This window comes from Drosophila simulans, chromosome 3L (assembly GCF_016746395.2).
Source record: "Drosophila simulans strain w501 chromosome 3L, Prin_Dsim_3.1, whole genome shotgun sequence".
In the NCBI taxonomy this organism is placed as follows: Eukaryota; Metazoa; Arthropoda; class Insecta; order Diptera; family Drosophilidae; genus Drosophila; species Drosophila simulans.
In genome coordinates, this window is record NC_052522.2 from 19,761,531 (window position 1) to 19,774,190 (window position 12,660).

The window sequence follows — 12,660 nt, forward strand, 5'->3', positions numbered from 1 at the left end:
CATCATTTGGCATTGGAAATTGCCCTCCGAAGTTCGTCAATAAAATCGATGATAGTAAGTGCCCTACAACCGTGTAAAACTCAACTCAACTTATTCCAAAGTTTTCAGCAGGGAATTCGTCTTAAACGGACTTAAAAACTAAGTTCCCCGCTGGTACATCACATTCCGCCCATCCACATTATTCCCACCCCAAAAACTTTGCTCTCACTTTTTCAGTTCTGCCCTTTGTTTGTCTGCTTTTTGGCCAAAAGGGATTAAGTTGTTGCCCCGACTAGCTTCTACTTTTGGTTGCTGTCAGGACACGCTTGCTCGGCTCCCAGCTCCCAGCTCCCAGCTTCCAGCTTCGAGCCTCGAGCTGGGCTTCCAGATTCGGGGCACTGAGTTTATTAAAAACAATGCCAATGTGACAGTTGCTGTCTCTAACTGGGCATTAAGAATGAAGTCTTGAGACCCTGACACCAACCGCCATTCGGACAGCTTAAGACTGAGATGAGTTGCATACTAATTCCCCCAAAAGATTGTCTTCTTTGCAAAGAAACTAGTTTCAATTATTCAGAAGCACTACATGCTTTGAAATCAATTAGAAATAAGTTTAAAAGTATGTAACTAGAGCATTCTGTTCCATACTTTAAGACAGCTTGATAAAGTAATCTGAAGCTAAGGCTTCTAAGCCGCATTCAACACAAATATGGGCTTTCCCTGGGAGAAGCTTTCACAATTAGGGGCAGATCCTGGCCAGCAGTCGATGGAGATTATCCGTAACCCATTACCCAAGAAGCCCACTCTCCACAATGGCCCGCAATTAGGAGCTGCAATCAATCGGAACAATTGGTAATTGCCAGATACCCAAAACAATTGGTAAGCTCTCCATTGTACACTGCATTGTACTTTTGGCATCCTGGCGGAGGGCGGCATTTAATCTTATGTTTTCAATGGCAGGAAGTTCTGGGAATTTTATTGCTTCCCCGAAGGTCGAAAGTTTTGGCAACCAAGCGAACAACCAGAAGCCATCGATGCAAATATGCCGATGGCTGATGGCTTCTGATCACGTACAGCAACTAAATGCAAATTTAATTGGATTCATCTAACAACGGGCCGGAAAAGTTTTGGCCAACATGCAGGTGCACATGCACATGTAGGCGACTCCAACAAAAACCTGTTTGTTAAGTCGTCCAATATTCGGGCGAAAACCCGGATAATCACGGACTCCGGGCAATTTCGGGGGTACTTTACAAGGCTGCAAATTGAATTCCTGCGTTTAATGAACACATGCCGAACGCCCCCGGGTCACAGATAACAAGGTCAATATAGTCGACACGAAAGGGCGAGTATTTTGCAGATGGCAAAACTTAATTAGAACTCGAGACCATTGTGTCATTAGAAGGAGGAAAAGTTTGTGCAGCATGCCGCAGAAATCCTTTTGACAACCTAAGGAGCACAACTTTTTACGGCAAAGTTTGCAAAACTAATTGAAAGCTTCCCAAAGGCGCAAAAACAAACAAAAGAATCCACGAAATTTGCGATTTAAATATGCCAACTCATAGACATTTAAGCATTATAGATCGCGGTCAATTAAACTAGAAACATTTATCAAAAATAAACCAATCAAGCTTGAGGTTTATCTTATTTTTTACCATTTTGTATCCATTAACAAAAAAGAAACCATCAAAGACAAGGTGCACAGAAGAAATTGCTAAAAAATTACTCCAGATATTACGGAAAGTTCCGCAGAGTCCGGATGTTTTGCAATCCGGTTAACAAGAGGAATGTCCAAGGAATTTAGAGCCGCCGCAGCAACGGCGGCAGTATAATCATTTTGATAAATTAATAGAAAACAGGAGCAGGTTGAGGGAGCCTCGACTGCCGGATATTGTGTCCTGGGGATAACAACAGAGCGTGGGAAACAAGAAAAATTGCCAGTTAACAATTTTTTGTTTTGCCCTTCTTTTTATGAACGCATTTATCCAGGGATTTCCTGGCGTGGCCCATAAACTCCATCGCAATCATTACCAGCAGCCGGCATTGGCAAGTCCCGAGTGTCGTCGGCATCATCATCGCCTTCATCCTGGATTCTGCGACCTGCCCCTTTTCTCCCGCCCCCATTGTCCTTCCGCAGGACTCACGCGCCGCACTGCTGCCATTATCATTACTAACAAGGCAGGTTGAGTGTGTCATCTTGGCGGTCCTTTCCGTGATCTGCGGCACTTCGTAATTTTAATTTTGATGCATTTGTCACCATTTTTGTGCGCTTTTATGAGCTACACTGCGCGAAAATATAGTCGGTGTCGAAAATAAATGTGTAACTAATATATATATGTTTAATGGAGTAAACTTACTAATAAGTAATATTTATGTTTGAGAACCATTATCAGCATTCTTGCTGAATAAAAAATTTAAATATTAAACTGCATGTTTGTGGTTTACAAATTTTCGTTGTTTAGCTAAATTCTTTTCTGTGTACTGAGCCGAGCGTCTTCTGCGGCAACGATTTATCTTTGAGCCCGTGACATAATGAAACAAGGCCACAAGCGCTCACTTCAATGGGTCTTTTTTTTTGCCTCCGCAATATCAGGAACAGCAACATCCGTATCCGCATCAAACTGTTCGACTCCTCCTTAAGTGCTAGTATATGGCCTACTTATAGGCGCTTGGGGAGTTTTATGGCGAAAAGGTGCATGCGACCTCCAGAGGGCAGAGCCATTAATGAATTTGCCATCGCTTCGAGCTTAAAGATGCAGTTAAAGTATCTCAATGGACTGTCAGGATGTTTATGGGTGCGCAGGATAGCCAAAACACAGTGCTAAAAAAATGAGGGACAGGACATCCTCGGGGTTCTTTTATGCGTCCAAAGTCCTTTTGATTTCCCATTTCGGTCCGGGTGGAATTAAATGAAAAGCAAATTAAATATCTTGTGGGCGACTACACTTAAGGAAGACAGTTTTCTCGGAAATATATATAAACTACCACATACTTGGTTGTTGTTTCTCAGGTTATTCAACACACTGGCTTATTTAATATAAATACATCCTTTTCATAGACTTGTCTAAAAACAGCCACCTGACAAAAGCTTGAACAATAACAATATAAGTGCGATATAGACCAGATATCAATCGGAAAAAGATCAAACACCATTTGTTTAATTGCAAAGCAAGCGCTATCTATCAGAAAATAATCGAATAACAATGCATTAACAATAGGATTTAAATTAAGTTGAGTTAAATCATAGAATACTGAGCATCTGAATCTTTTACCAACCACCTATATATAATATATATTTATTTTCCGGAATAAAGTTGATTAAGCTCGTTTGCGTGTCGCCATTAGCTAATTCTTGAGCATATTTTCGCGGAAACTTTCGGCTGAACCTGCAGCACCTGCCGCACCGGAAAAGCAGATGGAAACTATGCCATTAGCAGGCCACGGGATTTCCCACCAGCTCCACTAACGATTGGCCGGAGTGGCCAGTGATCAATGCCGAGCTTTTTGCACTAATTAACATGGCTATTTCCGTGATAATCAATTACAAAGTTTGCGGACAACTTTGACGTTAGTTTCGCTTCAAAGAGCTGCGAAAAGAATAAAGTTTGTGCGCCGCCTAGGAAATTACTCAAGAAATTGGAGGTCCCACAGACAGATGGACAGACTCAGGCCGTTGGGAGCATGTGTTCAATGTCTGCGTCAGTGTCATGGATCGATTGATGACGCGGAATTTAATTAAAATTTTGCCTGAATTTTTCTGCTTTTTGCGCTTTTTTTCTACGATGCCATAGCACTGGCACTTTAATTGGTTGCCTCACTCGTAAGCAGCCACTTTGCACTTAGCTACTTTTGAAATGTCGGCTTCGGGAATTATTCATACGCATATGAATGTACATATAAATACATATATACCCATTCGATTGAGACCTGCGGCGGGCTAATTTATTTACATGATTTATATGCCCGGCAACTAATTAGAGAGTTATTTCCATTTGGCTCTCGATGCACACGAATCGAGGGCAATCTTCCAGTAACTGACTCACTCAATGCGGGTATTTGCCACATTTACGATGGACACATAAATATCGAGTATATGCACACACCGCTCCGAATCGCATATATCAAAGTCCATATATATCTGCATCGAAGTAATAGTCATAAGTGGGCAAAAAGTAGGGAAATTTCAAGTGAGATAGTGAGATTTAAATACTCTTTGCCTAGCTTTAAATATAGGTATAGGTATAGATATAATGAATATTATAGTAGATTACTACTAAATAGAGACCCTTGTGGAATATTTAGAAAATTAAGTTAGTGGAGCCACTACACTAAACTGCATACCTGTGACCACATGTATGCTCCTCTAATGACCTGACTATGGCCACATCCAAAATAGCGAGTGCTATGGCTCCAAGAGGTGCACCCCTCGAAAAAGTGCCCCAAATCCCCCGACTCTACCAACTCCGATGCCCATCCCTATGCCAGCGGGCTAAGCCCATTAAGGTCCATGTGGACAAACCCGACGATAAGCGTCAGCGGCATTCGCATAACGATAACGCTGAAATCAAACTAAATGGCTAAAATTGGCAGGCAACAACAACCAGCACGACGGCAACAGGAAATTCAGGCGGTAATATTTTATCAAAAGCAACAAAAAATCAAACCAAAAAAAGAAAGCACAAATCGCATATAAAAATCGCAGTTAAACATTATTAGAAAGATTGGGGGCAGGAATGGCCATTAATAAGATTGTTTTAGCATGAATTTACGGCCAAGAGCGGCCTTTTGGCCAACTCCCCCCGGATTCCCTGATCCCCGAATGCCCTGATCCCATGGCAAACACCATGGCCAGTCAAGCTAAAATGTAAACAAGTCAGCCTACCGATGGGCCCCCGTTTCTATGGATTTCCTCCACTTGGGCTTGTTCTCCCCCACTTTTTTGCAGAACATAACAGACCTGACAGTCTATTCGAAAATTGAAATGTTTGCTAACACGAGCCACTTAAAGTAGGAAACAGGAATGGCGGAAAAAAAGTGGAAAAAGCTGAAAAACCGAAACGAATTTCAAACAAATTACACGGGCACTTTTGGCCAACGTTCAACGAGGCGTGCGGCCAAAGAGCCATCAGTTCCAGAGGCCAAAGGTCCCCACTGTGTGTGTGTGTGGTAAGTGGTTTCCTCAACGAGTTTTAAAGTCCCTCGAAAAAATACAATTTGAATATGGCGAGCAATTACAATTGCCACGAGCTCGCCTCCACAACCAAACCCACACACAAAAACAAAATGGTCGGGCCAATTATGATCCGTCGGAATCAACAATGAAAACAACAATACTCGTAATAGGCCATTCCTTGTGATGGCCAGCAATCCAAGCTATTCGAGTGCCAGGATTATTGGCTTAGCAATTTTTAAAATTGTAGAAGAAACTTCAAGCACTCGTGAGAGGCTCGGAAAATGTATTTTTTAAACTTTAGTCCCAATTTGGTAAGCCATTGCGATTAACGTGCTAATAATTGGTGAATTATATACACATTTTACATATTACATTTTACATATTACATTTTTTTACATATTATATTTACATAATATTTTCAAATCAATTTAATTGACTAAAACACAGTACAATATAATAATCAAGGATATGTTTCTTAAGTGAGCTTACTGCGAAAGTCTAATACAAAGTAGCTATATTTTCTTTGATGGCGTAACAAATCAGGTTTATGTGTAACTAGGGCATGTCCTGTCGAAAGCCGTACTCCTTCCGTTTGTCGGCACTTGTTAGAGCCCAGAAACACGGGCTCCAGAAAACTAACGAAGCAGTTTTCCTGTTGGCCTGCAACCTTAAGATAAGTATAACTGGACCAGTTAAGCCCGGCAGGACATTTTCCGGCCATTTCCCAGTCGGAGAGTGTTGGCTGAATGCTTAATAATTTTACGTAAGCTTTTTGGCAGCCGAGTGCCTGCTGCTGAAACAGCTGAAACTTCTGAGAATCGTATGCACTCGCAGTTGTCATGAGCTGGCCAACACCCACTCCCCGGGCAGATTTCCCAACCCCCAACCCCGAAACCCAACCCATTCCCAGTAGTAATAACCGAAACGCAAGCCGAGTCTGAAATAAAAATGCAAATGCCAAGGACACAGCAGCGACGAACTTTCGAGTGGTCGACATGTGGGGGCGTTTTGGCCGGGGGCGTGCCGACCGCAGTCTTAGTTTGCAGGACTAGGACCAATGACAGGAGGTGTGGCTAACAAGGACACTCGTCCTCTTCCCCCGTCCGTCTGTCTGTTTGTCTGGCCGTGCTGTCAGCCACTGCTTTCTTCGGCTTGTTTACTCACAATTTTCATTTGGCATATGCAAGGACAATAATTTCACTTACAACTCGTAGTTCGAGTCCTTAAGGTCATTCGTATTTTCCGATTATCTTTGCGCCCATGAAGTGGGCTTTCTGTTTGGCCCTTATGCTTTGAATATCTCATATATTCTTCATACACAAAAATCCTTTGTATGTTAAATTATTCAATTGCTGAAAGGATGCATTCATATTTAGCATATATATCTACTTGTGACCCAGCTGCATGTATCCTGTTTACTTAATTAAAGTGCGGAAAATTATTATAATTTAATTTCTTGGCGAAATTAATTTTCATTCAATGGCACTCTGCATACAAATTTTCTATTGGGCTGCCCTTTCAATTGAAAGGTAGAGTATTTCCTGCGAATCTCGAGGCCCGTTTGTGTGCAAAGTTCCCTGATGAACTTTCATATGCCACTTCAAGGATAATCAGTTGATTTCAAAGTTTCACCCCCTCCACGGGGCACTGTAACCCTTTTTTGGCCCAATTCCTTTATCGTTGTTTGTATGGCTCATTTTGTGCCTATTCCTCGTTTGGCATTGCTCACTTGTTTAGGCGCTTAACCTTTTTCCAGCCAGCCGCAGCAACAATAACAAAACCGAAACCAAAACCAATTTCCCTTGTCTTTTGACGCCATTTGTTTGCACAACCTTGGTCCCGGCCGTGTCCTGTGCTCCACCCTCTGCGGACTCCGATGTCCTTGCATAACACGCGGCGACATCGGCGGCTCGCACACATACGGCATATGGATGGCTCATGGCTCATGGCAAGCCCAACCAATATTCGAACCGTATAAAAATCAATGAATTTTATTGCTACTACACATGGAGCTACCTCACTTCCTCGTCCTTGAGCTGTGGTGTCTGGTTCCTATTGCATACTTCGCTGCACTTTAGGGCTGGAACCGAAGTTCAATTTAAAAAGATCCAGTCCTTGAAGTCTTTGAAATCTCTCAAAAGGGGTCAATGGAACATGCTACAAATTGGTTTTTGTTAAAAGTGATCTTTACGTCATATGTTGTGGCTTGTGTCTTAAAAGCAATCCTTTTTATAATTGTTTTTATTCTATTAAATAACTCAGACGATAACAATACCTTTGAGATATTGCATTCAATATCTCACAGCTATAATATCTCCAGAGGATTTACCCATTCCAGATGCAGCATGTGCCATCATGTGAGGGCGGCTGGTTCAAGGGGCAGTGACCATAATTAATTGACCATTTACTGCAGCTTCGCTGCAAAACAGTTGCGGTTGAGCAGGAGACAATGGCTTCATAAATTCAGCTCGAGGAGAGCAATCTCAGCCGGATAAGTGCCGCTCCACGGGTTGTTGTCCTGCCCCGCCCACCGAGACGGGCAATCCCTTTCGCCATTGTCCTTATTAGAATGTCCCTATCAGAAGGCAGTGCACTGGAAAGTGTCCTTGCCCATCGTCACTCATTATGAGGGATCCACGACCATTGGGCATTCAACGCTCCCGAGACCCGAAACAGTTGGTGTCGCTTCGGTCAGTTGAAGCCCGGGTAAATGCTCTGACATGACCGAGTTTGGCAACCGGAAAATTGTCTTGGAATGCGGTGATATCTTCTCTCGAGGAAAGTCCTTAAAGTCAGGCGAAACAAGCCATCGTTTGAGATGAGAACAAAGGCAGGAGAATATCATCTACATTGTATATTACCAAAGCGTGGAGGCCTTAATTTTTTATGGCGACTTGGGAGAACAAGAAGCTCGAGAGTTTTATGGCTGCGGAATTGTTAATAAGGCAAAAGATTCTTTACTTCATGGTATGTGCATAAACAATTTGACATATATTTCATTTAATCGAAATTTAACAGAAAATATAGCGTACTTAGTAATGAATGTTAGCAAATGAATTTTGCGATAGAAGCCCTTCAAAAGTTCGAGAACCTAATCTCCAGACCTCAAATATCCAAAAAGAGACTCTTGCAAATTGAGAACTTGACCTTTTCTGTGGCAGCTGCTTTGAGCGATTAAGTTATCCCGGGTTGCCACGATACACCCCAGCTGCTGACCTTCATCGGGATTATCCCCTGGCTCTGGCTGTTCTCAATTTCCATTTATCATTATGCAGATTTATGTCTACAATATGTTCATTTAGAAAAATATATGTATGAGGCGGGGCGAAAGGCAAAAGAAGCACTTGGCCCGGTCTATGCAAATTAATAAGCAACTCACTTAGCGCTGACTTAAATGCAGGCAAACTGTTGTAAATGGCGTTTTAATCAACGTACCAAGACAACAAACGAAATTAATTAAATGTTCACTTCATGGCCGGCATCTCGACTAAGCCGGAACGGAGGAGCCCAGACACCAGAACCGCCCACTTATTATCTGGGTTTCGGCCAGCGCCAGCACCACCAGGACAACCCTCCCATCCTTCGAGTCGCCTCCTCCACGTGGAACGTCAATTTTTGCATTTTAATGATATTTGAACCGCGGTGTGGCCCACGATATGGGGTTGCATTGGGGAAAAAACCAGATGCGGAGTGGGGATGGTTCGCGCTGCCCACAAAACGATGATGGCCATGGGGATGACGATGGCGATGGCTCTGGTTAAGACCCTGGCCAGCTCCTAGCCATATTATAATGAATCGATAAATACACTTCCATGAGGCGCCGCAGAAAAAACTTTCGGCGTCAAATAGAATATTCTAAATAGGTTATGTTTCGGCGAGATGACAAAGCGAAAAGTTCTTTTTGGAACTTTGAAAAGGAATTTGCTTTGTACATTTATATTTAAATGAGGCCTTTTTCATGAATTATTTAGACAAAAAGAAACTTTACACTCTATTAACTTTGGAAAGACCAAGCGCATTTTGAGGGCCACCTTTTGGGGATCTTTTCATGTCTTTGAAAGTTTTCGCGGAGTTCAAAATAGTATGCATTTGGAAATTTACTTATGTTTTAATAAGTTATTTGAGCTGTTTGATACTAGCACTTATCTGGGCATTATAAAATCAGGCTTCGGTACTCTTCCCCTCCTGAAATCGAACAGCCCAAAGGACTCCAGTGCGAATAGGGAATTAATTACGTTGTTGGCCGACGGGTTTGGGCCCCAATTGCGGTTTCCACATCCATGAAGCTCCAACGAAGTGATTTCTTTCTGCGCATCCCTATTTGGTCCGTCGCTTAATTGAAAAGCAATTAATTTTTTGGCCTGCATTAGGCTGCCCCGCAACCAGCTCGCTTCCCCGCGTGGCTCCCAGAGGACCCTGAATTATTGACAAAAGTTAAGTGAGCAACTGCACGGACCGAAATCATAACCAGACATCGACATCACCAGAGGTAAATTGAAAGGGAGCTCCGAGTCGAGCCGAATCGGGTTGGTTGGTTTGGTCTCTGGAGAAATTTGAAAATCCTAGCCACAAACGACTGGCTGACTGACTGACTGGCTGGCTGTCAATGGGGGAGGCAACTAGGGACAGCGACCACCCACTCGAAAAACCAGATTACAGGGCGGCAAAGGGAGCTAGACCAAAGACCAAGTCAAAGGCAATTCCATAGCCAACTTGGCAGTGCTGGCCTTGGGAATGGCAATCGTTTTATGGCTCCTTCGCTGCCCGGACTTGCTCTGGTTGTGCGGGAACTGAGAACTGGGGCCTCCATAGCTCAGATTGGCCGTAAAAATGTCACCTGTGACTTGCGACTGTGAGAAATCGAATAAATTCAAGCAGCTGGCCGACGCTCCCCCTCTACGCATTTCTTATCAAGCCCTTTGCCTCATAAACACACGAACATATAATGCGTATTTACATACACGCCGTTAGCCTTATGCATTATTTATGCAAAACTTTGTGGCCAATAAAATGGCAAGCGGTATGAAAAAGCATACAAACCAAGTGCTTGCAAAGGAAATATGGCTTTCGGTCAGAGGCTCGACTTAAAAGTATCCTATCTATACTTTTTCAATTCAGTAGTTTCAGCATATCAGTAATTATTTATTGAGAATCGTTTAACCAGCTTGGAATAAATCTTTCGCTTCCATTAAGGCTTCAAAATAATATATTTTCCGAAAGTAGTCATAAGAAAAACATACTTTTTCCAACCAAATGCCAATGTTTTGCTTCGAGTTTTCTCTGCAAATATGTAAATGTTTTCATCGGAATGTGCACATTGCCATTACAGGGAGGAAAAAAAAAGGAATTCAACAAATATTTCTCTAAAAATACATTTGAGCAGAACTTCTATTTTGTAAAAATATTTGGTTTCAGCTTAACTTGCATAAAATTGGGAAAATATTCGACATTATAATATAAAACTGACTTCAATTAGGCGCTCAACTCATTGGCTTACAAGTGGATGAAACAAATATTTGCAACTTTTGCTTGCAATTTTTGGGCTCCAGCTGCTCAATTTGTTACTATTCCATAGTTGATTTAAATGCAAATGGGCGAGAATGGAGCTTGAGCAGAGAAGGATAATCGGGTGAGGATATCCAAGGCACCATCTCAGCAATTTTCGCCTCAATTGCGAATTTTCGGCGACCTGAAATTGCCTTAAAGAGCAGTTTTAGTGGCCATCAGGCAGCTTTGGCGCGGTCTGATATGCAAATTGAAATGCGTTTTCCTCCTACTCAGATCCATGGTCCTCCACCTTTGAGCTATCGTAGGAGTCCACCAACTGCTGCTTGAATTGCATATTGCTTTGGGCTTGCGGAATCCTTGACATGAACACGCGTATCACGTATACGCAGTGTGCACCTGAAGATGTTCCGATTGAGGCGACTAACTTGGCCGAGTTGAAAACGAGTTTGCATGTGAAACCAGTGTTCCGCTTATAAGTGAATCAAAGCATCAATCATTCTAAATCACACGATTATCACTTATGACATCTGCGTCCCCAGACAATAATAATGATTAACGTTACGTATACAACGCGGCTAACTTGACCAATTCCCACCTGAACAACATGGTCATTAGCATGCGCCCTAGTTGGGCAAAGCAATCAATGCATTTGTTTATCGAATCAACAATTGATGGATGGCTGGCTGGCTGAATGAATGACTGGCATCCATGTCAGAGGGGATCAATTAGAATCAATCGAAAGTTGTTCGGACTGTCTTTTGTTTATCGGTTCGCCCTACACTCGAGGACCCATTAAAATTAAAGGGAAATTTGCATTTTTAATTAAGGAACAGTCACGACTGAGCCATTTGACTTGGCCATAAAATGTAAACGGACTACGTGGCTCCCCCCCTCCACTTTCGATTTCCTTTTAAATGCAATTGGGTTTTCCTAATGTTATCTCATTTCGCTCTCGCTTTCCATTTAGCCTTCTTGTGCTTTTCTCCATTTTGCTGCTGCTAACTTATTTGTTTTGTCGCAAAACAATATAAAAGTTGAATGTTTTTTTCGGGACCTCGGCCTCCTACAGTCTTTTTTGGCAGCGGAAAAACTTTTCTTTGTGGGAGCCAAAGAAAAGGCCGCAGGAGAAAGTTGACTTGAATTCAATTTGTTCGGATCGTAATGAATATACTCGGCGATGTATGTATATACATCGGTCTGGCCAAAAAAAAATGTCAAACTTATTCACGAATACATTTTGGCGTTCCGCCCATACTCACCCCACACTCCCGAATGTTTTAATTTAATGATTTAATTTCAAACTGACTTCCAGTAAGTTAATCTTTAACTCGCACTCTGGCCGTTAAATATTATTGTTGGAAAGGCGAAAAGTTTTGGCCCTGCTGGCCACGGGAAAAAGTACTAAACAGGGGGTATAAATAAAAACCGAAAGCTGTCGACCGCCGACGTGTCAACACCGCGTATACGAAATGTATATAAATACAGGGAGGGGGGAGGAACGGCTCCGAACACACAAAACCAAAAACCGCAAGGATGGAGGCACTCGAGCACGTTTCGGCACTTGTTTGGTCTCCCTTTCACTGCCTCGCTCCCACTTTCGCTATCAGTTCTTTGCCGCACAATGAAAATATGTTTCCTTTGCCTTTGAAAATCTTGCTTGGGCTTTTCTTCCGGATTTTTCTGCCGATTTTCGCGTCCGCCGTCAACGAAGAATCACAGGCAACTGAAAACGGTCCAACTTCGTGCGGCTAAACGGCCGACCAACAGGTTACTAGCTGATAAGAGCTCGTGGAGAGCCGAGCAACTCGAGTCGTTTCGCTCGCTGCGTATACGTTATATGCAGCATCGTCGGTTTATTACGTATACGCCGCGTTTCACTCACTCAATTGCAAGGGCTTTGAGTGGGCGAGCCAAAATTGAGTGACTTTCCGTGGCACAAGTGCCGAGTGATTCATGTCAATTATCTGCAAGCCGAGCAAAGCTGAGTGGATGGCAGTTTA

General features: G+C 42.7%; 1 protein-coding gene across 1 annotated transcript in view; it reads right to left on the bottom strand.

Annotated features, from left to right (window-relative positions):
* LOC6738784 (prolactin-releasing peptide receptor) overlaps positions 1–12,415 on the bottom strand; it is a 30,634-nt gene extending 18,219 nt beyond the window's left edge. Inside the window, exon 1 of the mRNA XM_016169211.2 lies at positions 11,920–12,415. The gene's annotated coding sequence lies outside the window, so the exon portion shown is untranslated. The remainder of the gene's footprint in view (positions 1–11,919) is intronic.
* Between the last annotated feature and the right edge of the window lie 245 nt (positions 12,416–12,660).